The following is a 23,987-nucleotide window of genomic DNA, read 5'->3' as shown; positions in this document are numbered from 1 at the left end:
GTTTAATTCTATGGTCTTACTATTGAGATTTACAGGAAAATATTTTTTAAAAAAGAAGAACATATAATAATTCATAAGAAACTATTTGCTAAATCATAATTGATTTATATTCCGTAAAATCAGTTAATCTTAACTATTACAGATTTTATCTATGTTGTCTTCTCCCCTACAAATTTTGTTGAAATATTTATGTGGCTCATACTACCAAGTCTTTGTGTATAAAATATACTTTTGAAATTAGAGCAATCAGAAAAATGGAAATCTAGAAACTGTTACTTTAAAAAGAAGCAATGTAGTTCAATTTATTTGAGGGAAATAGTGAATAAGTTGTCAATGTGTATAGATGGGTACACTAGTATGTAGGAAGGCTCACAATTAGAAATGAGGATGACCCATGGGTTATATATTGTGGGAGAGTAGACTTTGATTTATGTAGGTTACCATTAATATCAAATAATCTCTGAGCATAAATATTGAATAGTAGTAATAAAAGGAAGTAACACAATATTTAATAGTTGTATATAGTTTCATGAAAATCTTTTTAATAGCATCTGATTGGTTTAATCATAAAGGTTATATGGGAAAATTAAACATGGGTATGGTAAAATAAGGATTGTAAACTCCTAGATAAGTAGTATGTGATTTGCAGTACTTACTAAGGTCAAAAGTGTTATTCTAAATGGGCACACTTTTGAAATTGCAGTGAATAGCATACTTACTTTAGCTAGAAGTTATTGGTTGAAAGACATATGTTCTTTAATAAAATGACCCCCATGGCCAATTTAAAATGTTCCACAGAATTAATTTCCATTACATTTGTGATTTTCAGTGATTCTAAGGAACTTGAATGTTTAAACAAGTGCAGCCTTCATATACATATGAAGCCTTCATATATATATATATATATATAGAGAGAGAGAGAGAGAGAGAGAGAGAGAGAATTTTTTTCAGAATTCAAGTAATGCAAATTATTTTTGACACCCACTTTAAAAAATGGAGTTTTCTCCCCCTTATAGTGATATTACTTGATCACTAAAGTATGGTAGAAAAATGGTATCGATGATCTTATTTGCAAAGCAGAAACAGAGACACAGATGTAGAGAACAAGCATATGGATACCAAGGGGGAAAGGGGTGGGGTGGGATGAATCAGGAGATTGGGATTGACATATATACACTATTGATACTAAGTATAAAATAGATAACTAAAGAGAACTTACTGTGTAGCTCAGAGAACTCTACTCAGTTCTCTGTGGTGACCTAAATTGGAAGGAAATCCAAAAAAGAGGGGATATATGTATATGTATAGCTGATTCACTTTGCTGTGTAGTTGAAACTAACACAACATTGCAAAGCAACTATACTCCAATAAAAATTAATTTTAAAAAACCTAAAAAAAAGTATGTTGATCAAATCATTAACTGAGTGAAAACCTATAGTATCCTAACTGCCAATTGTGAAAGAGATTTTAAAGTTTAGTTTTATTTAAGATTTTATAAATTCTACTTGTTCTATGAAGCTTCTATGGAGCCAAATAAGATTTCCATTTATAAATTACATTGTTTATTGCTTAAATCTTTTTTTATGATCAGTTAAATATAAAATGGCTCCATCAGTATACAAAACTGCTGCAGAGAAACAGAAACACTAATGTGGGTATATAACAAGGAGAGGCAAAATTAAAGAATAACATACAGTATTTAAAGTGTAATATGTAGGAGTTATGATTCACCAGCCATCATTCTCTGTTGGTAAAGTTCTGTAGTAATGATAGCTGCAAGCATGCTTTTCTAATTGGAGTCTGATATTACTCCTAGCACTTTCCAGAAATAATGTGTTCAGTTGAAATTCTGTGTGACTTTTTGTATTTCTTCTAGTCTCTTAAACTTTCTTCGTATATTCTTTAAATTTCCTCTTTGCTTTCTGAGTATGTTTTAGATATGGATCCAGGTATAGATAAGACAAAACCCACCTCACTTTCATGCTCCTGAAATTTTTAGCAAAGCATGTGCTTGGCATATTGCAGTTCAACAAACTAAGAATGTGTCATATCATATATTAAGCAAACTGTGAAGAATTTCTAGCAGAACTGATATGTTTATGAAAATCACCAGTGAAACCTTTAAAAAGTCAGATACTGAACAAGTCTATTGAATTGGAATTTTGTGTGAGGGGCCTGAACACTTTTATTTAAAAAAACTAAAAAGCTCTCTGAAGAAAATTATAATGTATGGACAGAATTGAGAAAGTCTACCATGACTGACAAAGCCAATATTGCTTCGTTTGTGGATTTATTTCAGTCAAAACTATTGAGGAATTATAAAGAGCTTTATTTCAATAGCTCAACAGTGAGCCAGTCTTGCCATTAGTACTCTCATTAGCCACTACATCTCACTGATATCACCACTCTATTTTCTGCCAACCAGTCACTTACTAAGATAATCACTTGCCACTTAAATAATAAATCTATTCCTTTTAGGGCAAGTCAGATAGATTCAGATTATTTCTTCATATCCTAAGGACCAATTTCCTTAGAAAACCTACTGTCATAAACGATATAGATGTCATAAGATGTCATAAAATGTCACAAAATCTTTAGATCAAACAACATCATGTCAATAATGAGAGGACATTTCCAAAGGAAAAGAATGTCAGTGGCTCTTCTCCCATGGTGAAGCCCCTGATTTCCAACCTGTCCTGGATATTCTACTTGGACAACTAGTCACATCCTTCAAAGGATCTGACATATTATATGACTTATCTACCAAGAAAGGAGTCAGAAGTCCCTCTTATGATTTATGGCAGTAGAGTCTGCAAATTCCATTTCAGAGAATTTTATAAAAAGAGTTTAAATAGATATTGGCTTATTCATTTTTGTTTCTAATCCTCACAAAAACATTACCTATGGGATTACATAAACATCAATAAAGTGGCTAAAACTGGATTTCAATTGTTATCAAAGCATGACAGAATTTTATGATAATTTACTTCTTTTATCTAATTTAATCTAGAAATAATACTGTTTATCCTAAATAAACACGAAGGTCTCACTTTGAAAGAAATAATTTCGATAACAGTCAGTGTAGGCTAGGTAATGCCATGGCAATAGTCATCACCCAAACCTCAGGAACTTAATACAGCAAAGGTTTATTTCTAGCTTACAGAAAGTCTGGTGTGGATCCAGTCTAGTGTGTAAGGCATTTGACATTTATATTTTCAGCATCTTTGTGATAAAGTCAACTCAGGCTGATAAAGTCCCCAACATTTTAGACTTGTACCATCTAAAAAATTCAGCCTCTTTTATTTGATGTGATGCAGGAAGAGTACTTGAAAGTCTTATATTAGAAATTACATGTTCTCTGTCATGAGTGACATAGTTCTTATAGTAATTGGGCTCTTGGCAGTAGTCAAATCTCATAAAATGAATAAGGTAAAACGCCATGGTTACCAGCTTTAGCAAATAAATATACTGCACGGGATATACCTATACTAAAAATTATTTGTTATTTTTCTGAAATTTAAATTTAGATAGCATCTTGTATTTTACCTGGAAATTCTACAGAGAGCCAAATAATATAGAATGTAGATAGCATTTTTTGTTGTCTTCTTATTGTAATAATGTGAGAGGTAAAAAACCACAGCATATTTTACTATGACCTTTACTTCTACTGTGAACTCTTCTAATTGAGTTTTGCATTTATTTTTTCAAGGCCAGACAAAATATCATGTTATTTTAATAAACTTAGAGGTGGAGAACCCAACAGTGGATATAGTTTGTGGTACAAATAATTGTTTTGTTCAATAATGTGATTTCAGGAAAATTTCCAAATTCCAGTAAAGGAACTCTCTATATTAGCAAGTGAAATTTCCATTTTTTTCATGTGCTCTAACAGTTTTAAGTAAAATACAAGAGCAATCAGATAATTATTCAGGTTATAACGATGTAACTTTTAAGAGAAGATATTTATTCCAGTTGATTATTCTGTTAGTATCAACGTCAAATACTGCCACCACCACCACTAGTGTAATATATAGACATATGAACCCTAGAGCACAGCAACTCACAATGTGAGCTGTGGACCTGGGTCACTATATAAAGTATAACTATTTCATGGTAAGATAAATATAGAAATTAAGAGTAAATGCTTAGAAAAATATTACAAATCTTTTATAACCAAAATACATGCAATATTATTGCATCTAATATTTTTTAAATGAATCTTATATTTTTGCCTTTTTTTTCTAAAATTGTTTATTCTTATTTTTTTTTTTACATCTTTATTGGAGTATAATTGCTTTACAACGGTGTGTTAGTTTCTGCTGTATAACAAAGTGAATCAGTTATACATATACATATGTCCCCACATCTCTTCCCTCTTGTGTCTCCCTCCCTCCCACCCTCCCTATCCCACCTCTCTAGGTGGTCACAAAGCACCGAGCTGATCTCCCTGTGCTATGCGACTGCTTCCCCCTAGCTATCTATTTTACTTTTGTTGTGTATATATGTCCATGCCACTCGCTCGCTTTGTCACAGCTTACCCTTCCCCCAACCCCATATCCTCAATTCCATTCTCTAGTATGTCTGTGTCTTTATTCCTGTCTTACCCCTAGGTTCTTCAGGACATTTTTTTTCTCTTAAATTCCATATATATGTGTTAGCATACGGAATTTGTCTTTCCCTTTCTGACTTACTTCACTCTGTATGACAGACTCTAAGTCCATCCACCTCATTACAAATAGCTCAATTTTGTTTCTTTTTATGGCTAATATTCCACTGTATATATGTGCCACATCTTCTTTATCCATTCATCCGATGATGGACACTTAGGTTGTTTCCATCTCCGGGCTATTGTAAATAGAGCTGCAATGAACATTTTGGTACATGGCTCTTTTTGAATTATGGTTTTCTCAGGGTATATGCCCAGCAGTGGGATTGCTGGGTCATATGGTAGTTCTATTTGTAGTTTTTTAAGGAACCTCCATACTGTTCTCCATAGTGGCTGTACCAATTCACATTCCCACCAGCAGTGCAAGAGTGTTCCCTTTTCTCCACATCCTCTCCAGCATTTGTTTCTAGATTTTTTGATGATGACCATTCTGACTGGTGTGAGATGATATCTCATTGTAGTTTTGATTTGGATTTCTCTAATGATTAATGATGTTGAGCATTCTTTCATGTGTTTGTTGGCAGTCTGTATATCTTCTTTGGAGAAATGTCTATTTAGGTATTCTGCCCATTTTTGGATTGGGTTGTTTTTTTTTTGTTATTGAGCTGCATGAGCTGCTTATAAATTTTGGAGATTAGTCCTTTGTCCGTTGCTTCATTTGTAAATATTTTCTCCCATTCTGAGGGTTGTCTTTTGGTCTTGTTTATGGTTTCCTTTGCTGTACAAAAGCTTTGAAGTTTCATTAGGTCCCATTTGTTTATTTTTGTTTTTATTTCCATTTCTCTAGGAGGTGGGTTAAAAAGGATATTGCTGTGACTTATGTCATAGAGTGTTCTGCCTATGCTTTCCTCTAAGAGTTTGATAGTTTCTGGTCTTACATTTAGGTCCTTAATCCATTTTGAGCTTATTTTTGTGTATGGTGTTAGAGAGTGATCTAATCTCATACTTTTACATGTACCTGTCCAGTTTTCCCAGCACCATTTATTGAAGAGGCTGTCCTTTCTCCACTGTACATTCCTGCCTCCTTTATCAAAGGTAAGGTGATCATATGTGCGTGGGTTTATCTCTGGGCTTTCTATCCAGTTCCATTGATCTATCTTTCTGTTGTTGTGCCAGTACCATACTGTCTTGATTACTGTAGCTTTGTAGTATAGTCTGAAGTCAGAGACCCTGATTCCTCCTGCTCCGTTTTTCTTTCTCAAGATTGCTTTGGCTATTCAGGGTCTTTTGTGTTTCCATACAAATTGTGAAATTTTTTGTTCTACTTTTGTGAAAAATGCCACTGGTAGTTTGATAGGGATTGCATTGAATCCATAGATTGCTTTGGGTAGTAGAATCATTTTCACAAGGTTGATTCTTCCAATCCAAGAACATGGTATATCTCTCCATCTATTTGTATCATCTTTAATTGCTTTCATCAGTGTCTTATAATTTTCTGCATACAGGTTTTTTGTCTCCTTAGGTAGGTTTATTCCTAGATATTTTATTCTTTTTGTTGCAATGGTAAATGGGAGTGTTTTCTTGATTTCACTTTCAGATTTTTCATCATTAGTGCATAGGAATGCCAGAGATTTCTGTGCGTTAATTTTGTATCCTGCTACTTTACCAAATTCATTGATTAGCTCTGGTAGTTTTCTGATAGCATCTTTAGGATTCTCTATGTATAGTATCATGTCATCTGCAAACAGTGACAGCTTTACTTCTTCTTTTCCGATTTGGATTCCTTTTATTTCCTTTTCTTCTCTGATTGCTGTGGCTAAAACTTCCAAAACTATGTTGAATAATAGTGGTGAGAGTGGGCAACCTTGTCTTGTTCCTGATCTTAGTGGAAATGCTTTCAGTTTTTCACCATTAAGGACAATGTTGGCTGTGGGTTTGTCATATATGGCCTTTATTATATTGAGGAAATTTCCCTCTATGCCTACTCTCTGCAGGGTTTTTATCATTAATGGGTGTTGAATTTTACTGAAAGCTTTCTCTGCATCTATTGAGATGATCATATGGTTTTTCTCCTTCAATATTTTAATATGGTGTATCACATTGATTGATTTGCGTAAATTGAAGAATCCTTGCATTCCTGGAATAAACCCCACTTGATCATGGTGTATGATCCTTTTAATGTGCTCTTGGATTCTGTTTGCTAGTATTTTGTTGAGGATTTTTGCATCTATCTTCATCAGTGATATTGACCTGTAGTTTTCTTTCTTTGTGACATCCTTGGCTGGTTTTGGTATCAGGGTGATGGTGGACTCATGTAATGAGTTTGGGAATGTTCCTCCCCCTGCTATATTTTGGGAGAGTTTGAGAAGGATAGGTGTTAGCTGTTCTCTAAATGTTTGATAGAATTTGCCTGTGAAGCCATCTGGTCCTGGGCTTTAGTTTGTTGGAAGATTTTTAATCACAGTTTCAATTTCAGTGCTTGTGATTGATCTTTTCATATTTTCTATTTCTTCCTGATTCAGTCTTGCAGATTGTGCATTTCTAAGAATTTGTCTGTTTCTTCCAGGTTGTCAATTTTTTTGGCATAGAGTTGCTTGTAGTAGTCTCTCATGATCTTTTGTATTTCTGCAGTGTCGGTTGTTAATTCTCCTTTTTCATTTCTAATTCTATTGATTCGAGTCTTCTCCCTTTTTTTCTTGATGAGTCTGGCTAATGGTTTATCAATTTTGTTTATCTTCTCAAAGAACCAGCTTTTAGTTTTATTGATCTTTGCTCTCATTTTCTTCAATTCTTTTTCATTTATTTCTGATCTGATTTTTATGATTTCTTTCCTTCTGCTAACTTTGGGGGTTTTTTTGTTCTTCTTTCTCTAATTGCTTTAGGTGCAAGGTTAGGTTGTTTATTCGAGATGTTTCCTGTTTCTTAAGGTAGGATTGTATTGCTATAAACTTCCCTCTTAGAACTGCTTTTGCTGCATCCCATAGGTTTTGGGTCGTTGTGTCTCCATTGTCATTTGTTTCTAGGTATTTTTTGATTTCCTCCTTGATTTCTTCAGTGATCTCTTGGTTATTAAGTAGTGTATTGTTTAGTCTCCATGTGTTTGTATTTTTTACAGATCTTTTCCTGTAATTGATATCTAGTCTCATAGCATTGTGGTCAGAAAAGGTACTTGATACAATTTCAATTTTCTTAAATATATCAAGGATTGATTTGTGACCCAAGGTATGATCTATCCTGGAGAATGTTCCATGAGCACTTGAGAAAAATGTGTATTCTGTTGTTTTTGGATAGAATGTCCTATAAATATCAATTAAGTCCATCTTGTTTAATGTATCATTTAAAGCTTGTGTTTCCTTATTTATCTTCATTTTGGAGGATCTGTCCATTGGTGAAAGTAGGGTGTTAAAGTCGTCTACTATGAATGTGTTACTGGCAATTTTCCCTTTTAGGGCTGTTAGTATTTGCCTTATGTATTGAGGTGCTCCTATATTGGGTGCATAAATATTTACAATTGTTATATCTTCTTCTTGGATCGATCCCTTGATCATTATGTAGTGTCCTTCTTTGTCTCTTGTAATAGTCTTTTTTAAAGTCTACATTGTCTGATATAAGAATTGCTACTCCAGCTTTCTTTTGATATCCATTTTCATGGAATATCTTTTTCCATCCCCTCACTTTCAGTCTGTATGTGTCTCTAGGACTGAAGTGGGTCTCTTGTAGACAGAATATATATGGGTCTTGTTTTTGTATCCATTCAGCCAACCTGTGTCTTTTGGTAGGAGCATTTAGTCCATTTACATTTAAGGTAATTATCAATATGTATGTTCCTATTCCCATTTTCTTAATTGTTTTCGGTTCATTATTGTAGGTCTTTTCCTTCTCTTGTGTTTCTTGCCTAGAGAAGTTCCTTTAGCATTTGTTGTAAAGCTTTTTTGGTGGTGCTGAATTCTCTCAGCTTTTGCTTGTCTGTAAAGGTTTTAATTTCTCCATCAAATCTGAATGAGATCCTTGCTGGGTAGAGTAATCTTGGTTGCCGGTTTTTCTCCTTCATCACTTTAAATATGTCCTGCCACTCCCTTCTGGCTTGCAGAGTTTCTGCTGAAACATCAGCTGTTAACCTTATGAGGATTCCCTTGTGTGTTGTTTGTTGTTTTTCCCTTGCTGCTTTTAATATGTTTTCTTTGTATTTAATTTTTGACAGTTTGATTAGTATGTGTCTTGGTGTACTTTTCCTTGGATTTATCCTGTATGGGACCCTCTGTGCTTCCTGGACTTGATTAACTATTTCCTTTCCCATATTAGGGTGAGTTTTCAACTATAATCTCTTCAAATATTTTCTCAGTCCCTTTCTTTTTCTCTTCTTCTTCTGGAACCCCTATAATTCGAATGTTGGTGCATTTAATGTTGTCCCAGAGGTCTCTGAGACTGTCCCCATTTCTTTTAATTCTTTTTTCTTTATTCTGCTCTGCAGTAGTTATTTCCACTATTTTATCTTCCAGGTCACTTATCCATTCTTCTGCCTCAGTTATTCTGCTATTGGTCCCATCTAGAGTATTTTTAATTTCAGTTATTGTGTTGTTCATCGTTGCTTTTTAAAAATAATTTTATTTTTCAGTATTTTACATGGTACTGAGCCACAATCAATTAGACATAAAGATAAATATTAATTTTTAAAAAAGTTTCCTTCATTACATGGTTTGAGAATCACTATGATATGGTCTTGGACAATGGCTTATCCACATCATTTGTTGAGTGCATGAATGAAAAATAATTCTTAAAGGATAAATATTTAACAAGAACTGATATACTAATAGAAATTTTAGTGGTGAGTGATAACCTAAGTTTGTAGAAGTAATGTGGAGTGGTGAGGGGGGTAATAAAATGAGCACATTAAATTCTTCTTTTGGAATAAAGAATGTTGGCAAGTTATTATAGTAAAATTAAATTTGATGAGTAAAAAAATGAAAATAGAAAACAATGATTAATCATTGATTATGCAAGCAAGTATATAAAATATATAAAATGTGGCCAGAATTATTCTTGGAAAATATATCTATTGCCTTAAATGCATTTATTAGATTACAAAAATCAAGATCTAAGAAATACTACAACAATCATCCTTCTATCAATCAACTACAAGAAGAAATTGGACAAGATATAAAACAATTATTTTAGTACTTGGACAACAGGCAACCCATGTCTTTGTTCCTGAAAAGGGAGAAAACCTGGTAAGCCAAATGATTGCTTCAGTTTGCTAACTAGACAAATTTTCCAGGCCACATTTCAGGAAAGGAGAAAACAAAGAGACAAAAGCTCTCACTGAGTTGAAGAAACAGAGCTTAGAGTTTGAGGAGACCACCATGGACAGGATTTGTGAAGTATACCAGAAATGAGGGAGCTGTCAAGAATAAAAGAGACAGAGATTTTTCAGAAGGATTCTGTCAAATACAGATCTGTGCATGCATAGGGTGAGGTGAGAAAAACCCTCACCAGAAACCTGCTGGTTGAATAATTTCTAGAGTTCAGTGAATAGATTATGTTTCCTCCAGCTAAGGTGGGAAGAGTTTCTAACACATGGAAAATCAAGTAGAATTTTCAGAGAGAATATAATTACTAGTGAATCTAAATTACCATAGAATAAACACTGCCTTAAGAAAGCTTAAAACAAGACAAATATGCTCAAGTAATTTAACTATGATCCATAAATTATCCAAAATTATTTTCAAAATATAACAAAATCTAGAACCCAACCATGTAAACTTCTTATGTTAGGAATCCAGTGAAAAACTAATAAGAAATCTTCATGTAAAAATGGAGAAAAATCAATGAATAGAAATAGACCAAGGAATTTCAGGGATGATGACATTCACAGTCAAGTGTTAATATTACTATTATAAATATGCTCATTGTTTGCTAGAATAAATAGAAGAATCATGTTATGGAGAGAAATGGAAGATATGAAAAAGATCTTAATTAAACTTCTAGAGATGAAAATTGGAATACGTTAACTGAGAAATACACTGAATGAGGTAAAGTGTAGATTGTATCTGGAGTAGAAAAATTCGATGAAGTTGAACACATCACAATAGAAATTTTCTAGAATAAAGCAGAGAAATTTTTTTAAAAAAGGATTTTACAAAGTGAAAAGAACCTCAGTGACCCATGGAACAATATACAGTTGTCCAAAACTCAGGTAATTTGATTCCTAAGGGGAGAAAAGAGAGAAGAGGGGAAAAAAATATTTGAAAAATTATGGCCATAGATTTTTCAAATATGTTGAATTCTATAAACTACCAGGTTTAAAATTCATAAAGCACATTTTAACATAATTACTTAAAAAATAATAAATAGAAAAATGAGACACAATCAGAGATAAAAAGACATTATATATGCAGGAAAAAGAAAAGAATGTTAGGAGACCTTTGAATTCAAAGACAATGGATCAGCCTCTTTATAGTCTGGGGGTGCAGTGGAATCCTTCACCTTAGAATAATATATCCAATAAAACTACATTTTAAAAATAAGAAGTAATTTTTTTCAGGATCAACCTAAGCAAATATTATTCACTATAATCATGCCTGCATTATGAAAATATTTATAGAAGTCCTTTAGGCAGAATCAAAATGATCCCAGATGGAAAACTTAATCCACAGAAAAATATAGTAACTAACTGTGTGTATATAAAATGTATTTTTACTTATTTTCATTAAAATAATATTGAATATTCAATGCAAAATATGTTATTGTGGAGTTTGAAACACATGGAATTAAAATGTATAGAAACAATAAATCAAAGGATAAGAGGAGAAAATTAAACTATATTATTATGCTTCTTACATTACATGTGAAAGTGTATGATTTTGAAGATTGCTCGAAATTTTTACATGTATGTTGAAGACTCTAGAAAACCATAAAAAGTAAAATAAACAGGCATAATTAATGAGGCTTAATGAAACTGAAACTTTAAAATAGTAAATCCAAAAGAAAGCAGAAAAAGAGGAAATTGGATCATATAACAGAATAAACGAATAGAACACAAATAGAAAAATTTAATTCCAAAAATATCAACTTAACAATTATATTAAATGTAAATGTTCTAAATACTCGAAATGATAGGTAGACATCAAACTGAATAAAATGCATGACACAACTGCCTAAACTAATTCTAATTTAAATATCATGATATAGATACATTAAAGTGAAAGGATTAAAAATATATGTTGCAAGCAATAATCAAAAGAATGCTAAAATAGCTATTCTAACACTAGACAAACTATATTTTAAGAAATGAAATATTACCAGGGAGGAAAATGAGTGAAAATTCATAATAATAAAGGAGGAAATTCATCAAGAAAACCTAACAATTCTAATGAGGTAATTAGTAAGATAATAAGAAATAATAAGGAAATGATGGATAGATAGATAGAGATTTACATTACACCTTTTCTTCTCTCAATCTTTTTAAAAGGTGTAAAAATATATAAACTAATAATTATAAATGTATCATTGGGTTTATTACATGCATAGATGACTTTTCAACAGAAATAATGAAAACATGAAACAAAATAATGTTATAATTAATATTCTAAAAAAAACTGTTAATCTAGAGTATTGTAGTATGAACTTGATATCAAAACCTGATCAGTACTTTGAAAATTAAAAGAAAATAAATAATAAAATCTTTTAAAAATTAACAAATAGAACATTAACTAATTGTACATAAAGTAACAAAAATAAACAAATTGTACATAAAATAAGGAAAAATCATAACGACCAAGTTGGTTTTGTACCAAGAAAGCAAAGACAGTTTAACATTTAAAAAAATTAATCAATGCAATTCATCACGTTTATCAGAAAAAAAGTAGAAAAATAGTAAAGTTATCTCAGATGGGTAAAACAATGTTATATAAGTTGAAACTTATTTACGACTAAAAATATATGTTAGCAAACTAGGAATGGGGGAAATTCCTTAATGTGATGTGTCTATCAAAAAATTATTATAGTCAATAGAATATTTAGCAGTGAAATATTGAAAGTTTTCCCTTTCAAATTGAGAACAAGGGCTTCCCTGGTGGCGCAGTGGTTGAGAGTCTGCCTGCCAGTGCAGGGGACACGGGTTCGTGCCCCGGCCCGGGAAGATCCCACATGCCGCGGAGCGGCTGGGTCCGTGAGCCATGGCCACTGAGCCTGCGCGTCCGGAGCCTGTGCTCCGCAACGGGAGAGGCCACATCAGTGAGGGGCCTGCGTACCGCAAAAAAAAAAAAAAAAAAAAAATTGAGAACAAGTATTCCAGCTACCACTTTTATTCAACATTGTACTGAGGGTCATAGCTCATGTAACGTGGCAATAAAAAGAAATAAATGGTATGAGAACTGTCAAAGAAGGAAATAAAACTGTCAGCATTTGCAAACAATTGATTTCGATCATGAAGTAAGTACACAATAATATATCGGAATGTAATACAACACTCAGGTTGTTTAGAAGTGTGTTTACTAAATGCTTAAGAAATGAAATTATTGAAAATATCCCAAACCTTAAAGAAATATGGAAAAGTTCTGAATTCATTCTCCTTATTATCATTAACTGCAATATTCAAATGAGATGAGGGTAGCAACAAATGAAAGAAAATAAAGCAAAAAAAGAAGAGGGCAAGGAAATTACTGAGCTTTATATTAATCCATGAATTCAACAAACACTTAATTCTTACTTTGCTCAAAGAATATTCCAGGACCAGTGTTGCATAATTGGTAACTGTTATGATTATCTAAAATTATTTTCTTTTTAAAATCAGAGGACTCGTTGACTTGGGGGGGGAAGAGATCAAAGGGAGTAAACATTTAGAGAAAAATCTGTAGACATAGTAGATTATCACTAACTGTTCTATGGGGAATTTAATGGAAATCAGTCTCCAAGTTCAGAACAGGACATGATTTAAAGGTGGTTCAGCAATATTTCACCATTGATCAACAGCAAAGCAGAATTCAGGAATGAAGAAAATGTACAGAAAGAAATCGATGTAATCCTCCTATTATACACTAACTTATTCACACCATTAACTAACAGTCTCCTGTGTGTTAACATGCATGTGTACAACCTGAATAGGGTATTCAGGAGAGCAGTGAAATTGATTAAAAGCTTTGATCACAAGGTTTATCTAAGAAAGTTTACGAAGTGATTTGGGGACTTCCCTGTGGTGCAGTGGTTAAGAATCTGCCTGCAAATGCAGGGGACACGGGTTTGATCCCTGGTCTGGGAAGATTCCACATGCCACGGAGCAACTAAGCCTGTGCGCCACAACTACTGAGCCTGCACCCTAGAGCCCGCATGCTGCAACTACTGAGTCCACGTGCCATAACTACTGAAGGCTATGCACCTAGAGCCCGTGCTCCACAAGAGAAGCCACCACAATGAGAAGCCCATGCACTGCAACGAAGAGTAGCCCCTGCCTGCCGCAACTAGAAAAAAGCCTGCGAGCAGCAACAAAGACCCAACGCAGCCAAAAAAAAATTATTTTTTAATGATTTGGCCTCAGGTGAGATTTCAGAGGATGATGATAGCAGACTTTAAAGATATGTAGGAACATTATTGTTCAAGTGCTGATGGCCATTTCTGTTGAAATGAATGAACAAGGGTCAGAAGTCTAAGGGTAAGACAGAATTTAAATGTGGAATGATGACTGCTCATGAATGTATTTCTCTAAGTGCTTGTCTATGTTGATACTGTCATGAAGCAAAGAGGACAGAGTTAATGATCTTCTGAGGTCACTTAAGTTCTGAAAATAATGTATTATATGTGTATGTACATGTGTGTTCATAAATATATCATTTATATATTGTACACATACTATATAATATACTTATTGAAATCCTTATTTTACCTAGAGATATTGTCCTAAAATTTTAATGTAATGGATATTGTAATTAAAAATTAAACTTAGTTCTTAACAGTAGGAGATCTATTCACATAATATGTTTTAAGTTGTTATTTCCCTAATGGCAAAAAGAAAGAAAAAATACCCTCATTTCTCCTAAAGAGATTATGTCCACTGTCAGTGACTGCCCAGAATAGAGTAATCATATCTGATTTTGGTTTCTTTTCCATTATATTATCTAGTTCAAATGGTGTAATATATATATTTTTTATTCCATTAAAATACTTCTGAATCATTTTGAGATCTTAATTATAGTACAATTCCTTAGTTTATTTTATACAGAATGTTTATGAATATTATATCTTCAACAGAATCATTCACAGTAAACTAGTCATGAAGGGTGCTCAAATTTGAAAAATGTTTAAAAAGAGTCATTTTCTCAAATTTTAAAAGGTGTACTCTCCCTCCCCTCCAGCCCCGAGGTGAAGGTATGGAAGACACTAATGTTACCACATTTCTGCATCCCTAGTTTTTGAGTGCCTTTCTATGTTACCTCAAAACTGAAATCTACATGTTTCAATCACTAATAAAAGTGTGAGGAAATTCTTTCCATTGCTGAAGACATAACAAAATCAGTGTAATGATTTTTGAGAAAGAAGAGAGCTAGGGGTGTTTCCATCTCACTTCTGTAAAGAATGACATAACAGAGGACTTCCCTGGTAACTGAGTGCCCTACAGGTACCACAGTGGCTATAGCACACAAGACAGGCAAGGTTCATTGCATAAAGAGAGAAATCTGTCTTCATTTGAACTTTCCCCTCAGGCTTCAAATCTATTTTAAAAAATGGACTGAAGCAATAACCAAAGGGATTTGCACCCCAAGAAAATCACCCTTTTGAATGACAGCTTTGCTGCTTGGGGAAAATTTATCATAATTCAACTGTTTCTACAATGAGGGGAAGCAAATGTAAACTCAGCTACCTGGACCCAGCCATTGAACTTAGATAATTATTTCCCAATCCAAAAAGAACATCCTGTTTCTTGGTTTGTTTTTTTTTTTTTTCCTTTGGCATGCTCTGGTGTCTCTTAGCTTTGCTTTTTATAGATTTAATTGAAATTTCATAATCACAGAGTTAAATACAGAACAGATTTGAGTCAGTACTCTGGAACAATATCATTTCCTTAGACCTCTCCCTGGTGAAAAGGAAAAAAAATATGTATATTCCCATGTTTTTATTATACTTTGTGCTTCTCCTGATTCTCTGTATAAGACTCTGTGCTCTAAGGATACATGCTATTAAAGAAAAGCCTGAGGCAAAACTCAAAGGGGAAGTGAGGCAGGTGAGCTCACCTAGATTATGGGTTTAGCAAGTTTATTGGAGAATTTAAAGAGAAAAAAATAGAAGGAAAAACACTTGGGATTCAGCAAAAGCCAAAACGAATTTGGACAAAATCTGTCATGAAACGATGTGTATTTTTAAAAGAAATGAAATCTGCATTTCTGACTCATTTACAATGACCTTATCAAAATGTCATGTAATGAAAGTTATTCAGGGTCCAATAATTCTTTTAAGCTTCTAAATAGCATTTCAAAACATTTTTTTTTTGGTTGATTACAAATGAACTCAAATTCCAAAATTTCCACCAAGGTCAATAAAATTCTCAGGAGTCATCATACTGAAACAGAATTTCAACTCTGCAATTTTTCCTTTCTAGCCTGAATCATTAAAATAGCTCTGGGATGCTTAATTCAGTTGGTGACTTTGGATTGCATAATTATAGACAATCAAACAAAAATCATGAAAAAGCTTCTAGGAATAGATTTAAAACATAAATTATTTTGCACATTTATTATCCATTGCAAAAAAAAAAAAAGCTACCAAACTCACCCTCTAACATTTTTGCTCTACAGTGTAATAGTAGTTTCTTAATGTTTCCTTAGGAATTAGGATGTTGACATAGGACACTTTAATGCTGTAGTAGACTCCTGGTGCTCACACATTTTCCATGTTCTATATCCTTTGTATTAGTTCACAGAAAAAAACAGTTGGAGATGGAGGTTATTGTGATAATTTAATTCAAACCCAGAGAGTTAAAATGGGAAATTGCATTATAGGAAGTTTAAATTTTCTGCCCAAGAGAACATTATTATTTGGTGGCAGAACTAGTCTAGATCCCCAAATACATGTGTAAACTTTCTGTAATATGCTTACCGCTCTTTATGAAGATTGTCAAAACCTGCTGTCTGTAGGGCCAATCATCAAAGGACATTGTCTAGCCCAAGGCATGACAATCTCTTGCTTAGACTATTACAATTGCCTCATAACTGGTTCTTGCTTTAGTCTTGCTTCTCTAAAGTCTGTTGCTGACCCAGTAGTGAGACTGACCCTATAGATCTTGTAACCCCTGTTTAAAACCTCCCATTAACTATTACTTGGTTTCCTCTTCCTTTTTGACTAACAGAATACTTACTCTGTCCTATAGGACCCTATGATGGTGTAGATCCTGGTACACTAACAAAGTGAAGTTCCATCACTTCTGTACCTGCTGACTGTTCTCTTATCATTCTGCCCCCCCATCTCCTCTTACTGTTCCCAGCTACCAATGACACTGCTGCCCCAGAGACTTTGAACTCAGTGCCTCATTTGCATAAATTACCCCCAACCCCCGCCAATTATCCCCATGGCTAACTCTCGCATTCAGCTCTCTGCTCAATGTCAGCTCCTCAGAGAGACTTGTCCTCCATTCCCTACATAAAAAACATCTCCTTTTACCTCTTTGCCTAGGTTTTGCTTAGTTTACTTTCTGGAACTCGATACTAATTGACAGCATATCTATGTCTCTTTGATTATTGGTTGTAACCTGTTCCAACCACTGGAATATAAATTCCATGAGGAAAGAGACATTATTTCCCAGCACACTGAACAGTGTCTAGTAGATAGATGCACTCATAACTATGTGTGGGCCTATGGGAAAGTACGCCTCAGTGGAGACCATTAGGATATTTATATGAATGTGATTAAAATACTCATTTGCCCCTTTGAGCCAATGCATGCTTAATATTTGCCCACATAACCCTCAGGCCAATGTACTGAAGTACTAGAAGACGATGGATACTTCTGCTTCTGCTTCTATACTTCAAAATCATCAGAGAATCCATCCTCCATGTGTCTATCAGTGACTCCTAGACAGAGTTTCTTTCCTAATCCCTACTCACCTATGAAGGAATTAATTCCTGGTCTTTCCACCTCTCCCATCTCTTTGTGTCAAATTTTCCTCTTCATGGGTTTGTCAATGTAAAGGCAATGATTATAGACATCTGTCACTAAACCAAAAGAAGATGCATGTTGCGTTTACTAAAATAAGAATGTGTTTTAGTAGATACTGTGCAAATGAGAAAAGTAAAGTCTCTGAGTGCTGAGAGTTCAGCCTCACCCAAAACTGATCCCCACTCTTTTGTTCACACTTGCTTGCTCTACCTTCATCTATGGTTCTGTCATCAGGCCTAGCGATATTGGTTCCTGCTCTCATGGTGCATGGTTCCAATCTCAGCGCCACCATCATCATGTTCCTTTGGTTTAGTTTCATAATTTTGTTGATTTCGGAATTCTGTTATACAAAATATCTTGTAGCCACTTTTTAATTAGTCATTTCCAAAGAGCTACAATTGCTGCTAAAATCACTAGCAATCAGGGACAATGCAGTTAATCTTGAAAAACAGAGAAATTCTAGGACCTGCTTCTGTAATTGTAATAACAAAAGATTATAAAGAAAAGTGGGAGTGAAGATAGAGAGGTCACATCATCAACAAAAGACTTAGGTAATAATACATTCTTATTCTTTATTTTTTGCTCAGTTACTTGTCTAATATCTTTTTAGATTGAGAACCATGTCTAAACCTGGTTATAAATACACTACAATATGGGCAAAAAGGCTGGGTACATTCAGAGATGAACAAGGAAGAGTTGCGAGTCTTGTTGAAATGATAATGATGTAATGGTAAATGCTTGAAAGAGGTATACATGTATTATTTAATAATTTTACTAATAAGGACTGGAAGATCATGGGACACATTTCAAATTATTAGCTGAAATATATATCCACAAAAAATGAGAAAAATGATGATAGCATCATTGCTATTATGATGCTATCATCATTGCCTTATTTTAGTATTTTATATTCTCATCACTATCACTTATATATGAATCCTCTTTGTTTTCTAGTTCGACAATGATGACAAAAAATACCGAAGTAGCTGTAAGCTATATCATTATACTCCTCTAGGGTCCAAAGGGTTGTTTATGAGATTGGGGAAGGCTGTAGGTGATGTCCATATCATATAGACATATATAATAATGAAAAAGGGAACTCAATAGTAATTAGTTCCATTATTCATCCACATTCAGAAATTGTATAGCTGTACTCTTTACAAGGCCTTGTTTCTCCTTAGAAAGAACAATGTTTGAATTTATCTCTGCGCTGGCCATATTGAAGGCTTAAATTTTCCAATCTTCCCTTAAGCCATAAGACATGTGGAGAAAAAAACTACAAGAATGTTTCTTAACCAGTTTCAATGGCATTTACCTATGGGATATTAGCATACAAAATCACCAGCAAGGAGCAGCTGGATGTCAGCCAGCTACCAGTTTGGAAGCAATGCTGAGAGCAATTCACTTTTGTTAGTTTCAACATGTGGAATTGATGGATGATAGCAGTACACTTGAGCAGCTGTCCATGTAGGAAACTGAAACAAATCTGGTCAAAAACAGAATATCTGCCTTAAGAACACCCAGAATCACAATTGAGCCTAACTCTGGATTTCTGGAAATCAGAAAGAGCAAAACAAATTAATTTTTAGAACAATAATCACAAAGAAGTCTGTGCAAGTCAAGTTCTACACAGCTATTATAAATATCAAACATCTGACATTATTAACTTAAAACAGAGCACAGACATACCATCCATGCCAAGCCAATGAGATCAGTGAAGACTCATCATACAGGTGGATAAATTTATTAAAGTCTTTCAAATTCTTCCTGGTAGCAGACAAGATTGATTGATTATTATGTATGGAACTGTAAAGCTAATGGCATTACTGGGAAAATATAATACCCTATTTTTTTTTTTGGTTTGTGTTTATTTGGGGATCAGCCTTTGTTATGTTCAACATGCTAGATTGCATTCAATAGGCTAAAGTTGTCATGTAAATGTTGGATTCCAGATTTCGAAAATAAGTGCTATTTTATGAATTAAGCCAAGGAAGCTGTTTGAGGTATGAACCATGTTTGGAAACTATGTTCTTAATAATAATGTTTTAAAAGTGGAATATTCTTTAGAACATCTAGAGAAAAACACAATTACTTTACATGAAGCTGTAAAAATAAAATATATAGAACATATTGAAAGTTCCTTTGTAAACTGGGGATATAAGAAAGCAAAACTGAAATTTCAAATATGAATAAATCTGTATTGAACAGAACTTGAAATAGATGACACACTCAAATGAGGTAACTTAGGACATTTTATTAAAGGGGCTATTTGTGGAGAAGTTTAAGAGAAACCAATAAGAAATGGAGCTGGCAACAATGGGAAGCACTTGGCAGCCTTGTCCTGAAGGGGACAGGGAAGGAACTGTTCCTGGAAACCAGTAAAAATACCTATAAGGAAAAGTCCCTGAAGCCCAACCAACCCAAGCTGTGATATTAGGTACAGAAATACAAACACCCCACAGCAACACAGGGAGGGGATCATAGGAATAAATACCCCAACATCATTGTCCTCCTACCTTCTAATATCCTGCAAGGGCTTCTCACTGGCAAGAGAGTACCTTGATTCTAGACTTATAAGGCTCACCTTCCCTTCCCAGGACAAGATGAATAGAAAGAGATGAAGGAGGAATAAAGAAGGAAAAATGGAAAAATGGATGAAGGAAGAATAGATAAAGGAAGAATCTGGAAAAGCAAACAGAAGATACGTGACAAACAGTCAACCTCAGGTTAGTATCATTAGCTACTAAAAAATATAGAAATATGTCACAACAAAACACTCTGTATCATAATCTTAGTTAACATTGGAGTTTTGTGAAGATATAATAAAAAGATAAATGTAAAATACTTAGCCCAGAAGAGAATGGTTCCTTTCCTTCTCCTTCTTTGGTAAATTATTGGTGTCACTGAAGATGTTGACGTCATCTTGATTTATCCCGCGTGTAGTGTTTGTTATTTTATCAGCTTCATCAGTGAAGGAATATAAAGCCATATATTTGTTGCAATGTATGCTCAAGGAAGGAACAGGAAATAATTATGGAACTAGTACTTGTGAAAGGCACTCCAAGTATCTAAATATGAGATCTGACAGATTATAGTTAGAGTCAAACATTGTGAGTTTAGGTTAAACCCAGTTATAGTAGGAGAGTATAGAAAGTATTCTTCATGCTAACTTTTCCTCATAATACCTAAGTAGTATTCATCTAGTGAACTTTTCTTCTTATATTTATGATAACTTTGTGTGTAATAAGAATTATGATAAAGTGTACACAAATAAAAATTTTAAATACCTCATATCCCTATTCTAGAATATTCATAATCATTACAATTTATTATCTTTATTTTTATAAAATAAATAACCTACAATATGAAACTTTAATAATATAATAAAATTAATCTGAAGATTTATACAAAATTAGATATTAAAGTTTTAAGAAAACAATATACCAATAAAGTATTATAGTTATTTTCTAATGAAACAATATAAAATTAGCAAGTAATACAATTGCAAATAAAAGCTTTAGTAGAAAAGTATCACTTAGACTGTAAATTGATTCTACTGCAGTTCCACTCCTGGAAAGATAGAGTATAATTACTTTCCCTATTATTCCCACTAAGTAAAACTACAAACCTTGGACATTACATTTAAAACAAACATAGGCAGACTCTGAACTGTGGGAGAAGAAGGAAGACTTACTGGGGACCGCGGGACCTGAAGAAAAGCATAGTGTGAGTTCCTTGGGTTTTCTTTTAGCCCCAGATGTCCCAGAATTTGTTTCAAAAAAATGAGTGACCCCCAAAAAACAACAGGTGCAGACAAAAAGGAGTTCAACAGAAGTCACTTCTCTCAAGCAAAAATACCAGGAAAGACCTAACAAGACAGAAAACCGTTAGACAATAAAAGTTTTACTTCAGTGAAATATCACAGAAAAAAACTATAGCCTCCAACCCCAATGACACCTGGAAAGACTAAGTAGAAAACCTAGACTCCACCTCTAGCCAGGCTATAATAAAGCATACTAACTCCCATGCTGGCTGGTATCAGAGAAGCCAAAAGAGACACTGGTGTTGTTAGGGGCTCAGTTGTGTCCCTTGAAATTCGTATGTTAAAGCCCTAAGCTTCAGTACCTCAGAACGTAATTACATTTGGAAAAGACCCTTTAACATGGTAATTATGTTAAAATGGGGCCCTGGAGTGGACCCTAAATCAATAGTACTGGTGTCCTTATAAAGAGAGGAGAACAAAACACAGGTACAGAGGGAAAACCATGTGAAAACACAGTTAGAAGGCAGCCATCCACAAGTAAAGGAGAGAGGCCTCAGAACAAATGACCGTGTTGACACCTTGATCTCAGACTTCTAGCCTCTGGAACTGTGAGAAAATAAATTTCTGTTGTTTGAACTACATAGTGTATGGTACTTTGCTATGGCAGCCATAGGAAACTAATACTAATAAGGGAATCACAGAGGCCACATGGAGAGCAGAAATGAGGTACTTCTCTTATCCTAGGCAGGGTGATATCAGCAGAGGCCTAGTGGAAGCTGGAACTCCCCTACCCCAGCTAACAATAACTAGGAGTCAACTCAGGTGGAGTAGAGAATCTGGAGATTGGCAAAGTGAAAAAGATTGACCAAACCATATGCTGTCAAAAAGGACTTTAGTTAAAATAAAACAATGTAAGAAGGTTGAAAGTAAAAGGAAGGAAAAAGACAGGCCACGCTATATTAATCAACAGAAAACAAAATTGGCTATATTAACATCAGATAAATAGACTTAAGAATGAAAATTACCAGAGACAGAAAGAGACATTGAATCCTTCAAGAAGATCCCAAAATCCTAAATGTGTATGCACCAAAAAATCATAAGTGAAAGATAGGTGAAGTAAAAACCGAAAGAAGAAATAAATTTACAATTATAATTGGAGATTTCAATATCTCTCTCTCAACAATTGACAGAACAATTATACAAAAAAGTCAGCAAGATATAGAAGTTCAAAAGTTCAACATAAACTATCAGGATCTAATCAGCATTCATAGGTATGATAATATAATACTCTACCTAACATTAGTAGAAAACATTTTTTCATGGGCCTATGGAATATATACCAAGGTAAACCATATTCTGGGCTAAAAGAAAAATCTCAACGCATTCAAAGTAAATAAATTGTTCAGAGTATACTCCATTATCACAGTGCAATCAAACTAGAAATCAATAATAGAAAGCTGAAAGAAAAATCTGCAAACACTTGTAACTAAACAATTCACCTCTAAATAAGCCATGAGTCAAAATGAATCTCAAGTGAAATAAAAAATACATTGAGTTGAATGAAATGAAAACACAGCATATCAAAATGTGTTGGATGCAGCTAAAGTAGGCAGAGAGAGTAATTTATAGCACTAAATTCTTTTTTATCGAATAAGAAATATCTCAAATCAATAGTATAAACTCCTATCACAAGAACCTAGGATATTGAGAACAACATAAACACAGAGCTAGCAGAAGGAAGAAAATAATAAAGATAGAGCAGAAATCAATGAAATTAAAGAGAGAAAAACAATGCAGAACATTAATAAAAGAAAAACTGTTTTTTAAAAGATTAATAAAATTGATCAACCTCTAACAAATTATCAGTATCAGGAAGGGAACAAGGGATATTATTATAGACACTGTAGATGCCAAAAGAAAAGTAAGAGAATACTACAAACAGTGCTGCACACACAAATTTGATAACTTAGATGAAATGGACTAGTACACCTAAAAGCACAAGCTACCACAACTCACCCAACATGTAACAGGTAATTTAAATGCCCTATAAGAATTAAGGAAATTGAATTCACAGTTTAAAAAACTCCCTAAAAAGAAATCCCAAGGGCCAAATGTTTGCACTGGAGAATTCTATCAAATATTTAAAGAAGAATTAACACCACCTCTACTCAGTCTCTTTCAGAAAACAGAAGAGGTAATATTTCTCAATCCATGTATAAAGTCAGTGTTATTCTGACACTGAAACCAGAAAGAAAAAAGAAAACTATACATCAATATTCCACATGAAATTAGATACAAATATCCAAAATGGGGTTTATTCCAAGGAGGTTAAGTAGGCTCAATATTTAAAATTCAATCTAGGTAATTCATCACATTGACAAGCTAAATAAGAAAAATCTTATGATCATATCAATTTGTCAGAGGAAAAAACATTTTAAAAGTTTTAACATCCATTCATGATAAAAACTCAATAAAGTA

This window comes from Delphinapterus leucas, chromosome 12 (genome assembly GCF_059928025.1).
Source record: "Delphinapterus leucas isolate spDelLeu-1000000601 "Yukka" chromosome 12, BTC_Dleu_Yukka2, whole genome shotgun sequence".
Taxonomy (NCBI): Eukaryota; Metazoa; Chordata; class Mammalia; order Artiodactyla; family Monodontidae; genus Delphinapterus; species Delphinapterus leucas.
This window is presented reverse-complemented; position numbering follows the sequence as displayed.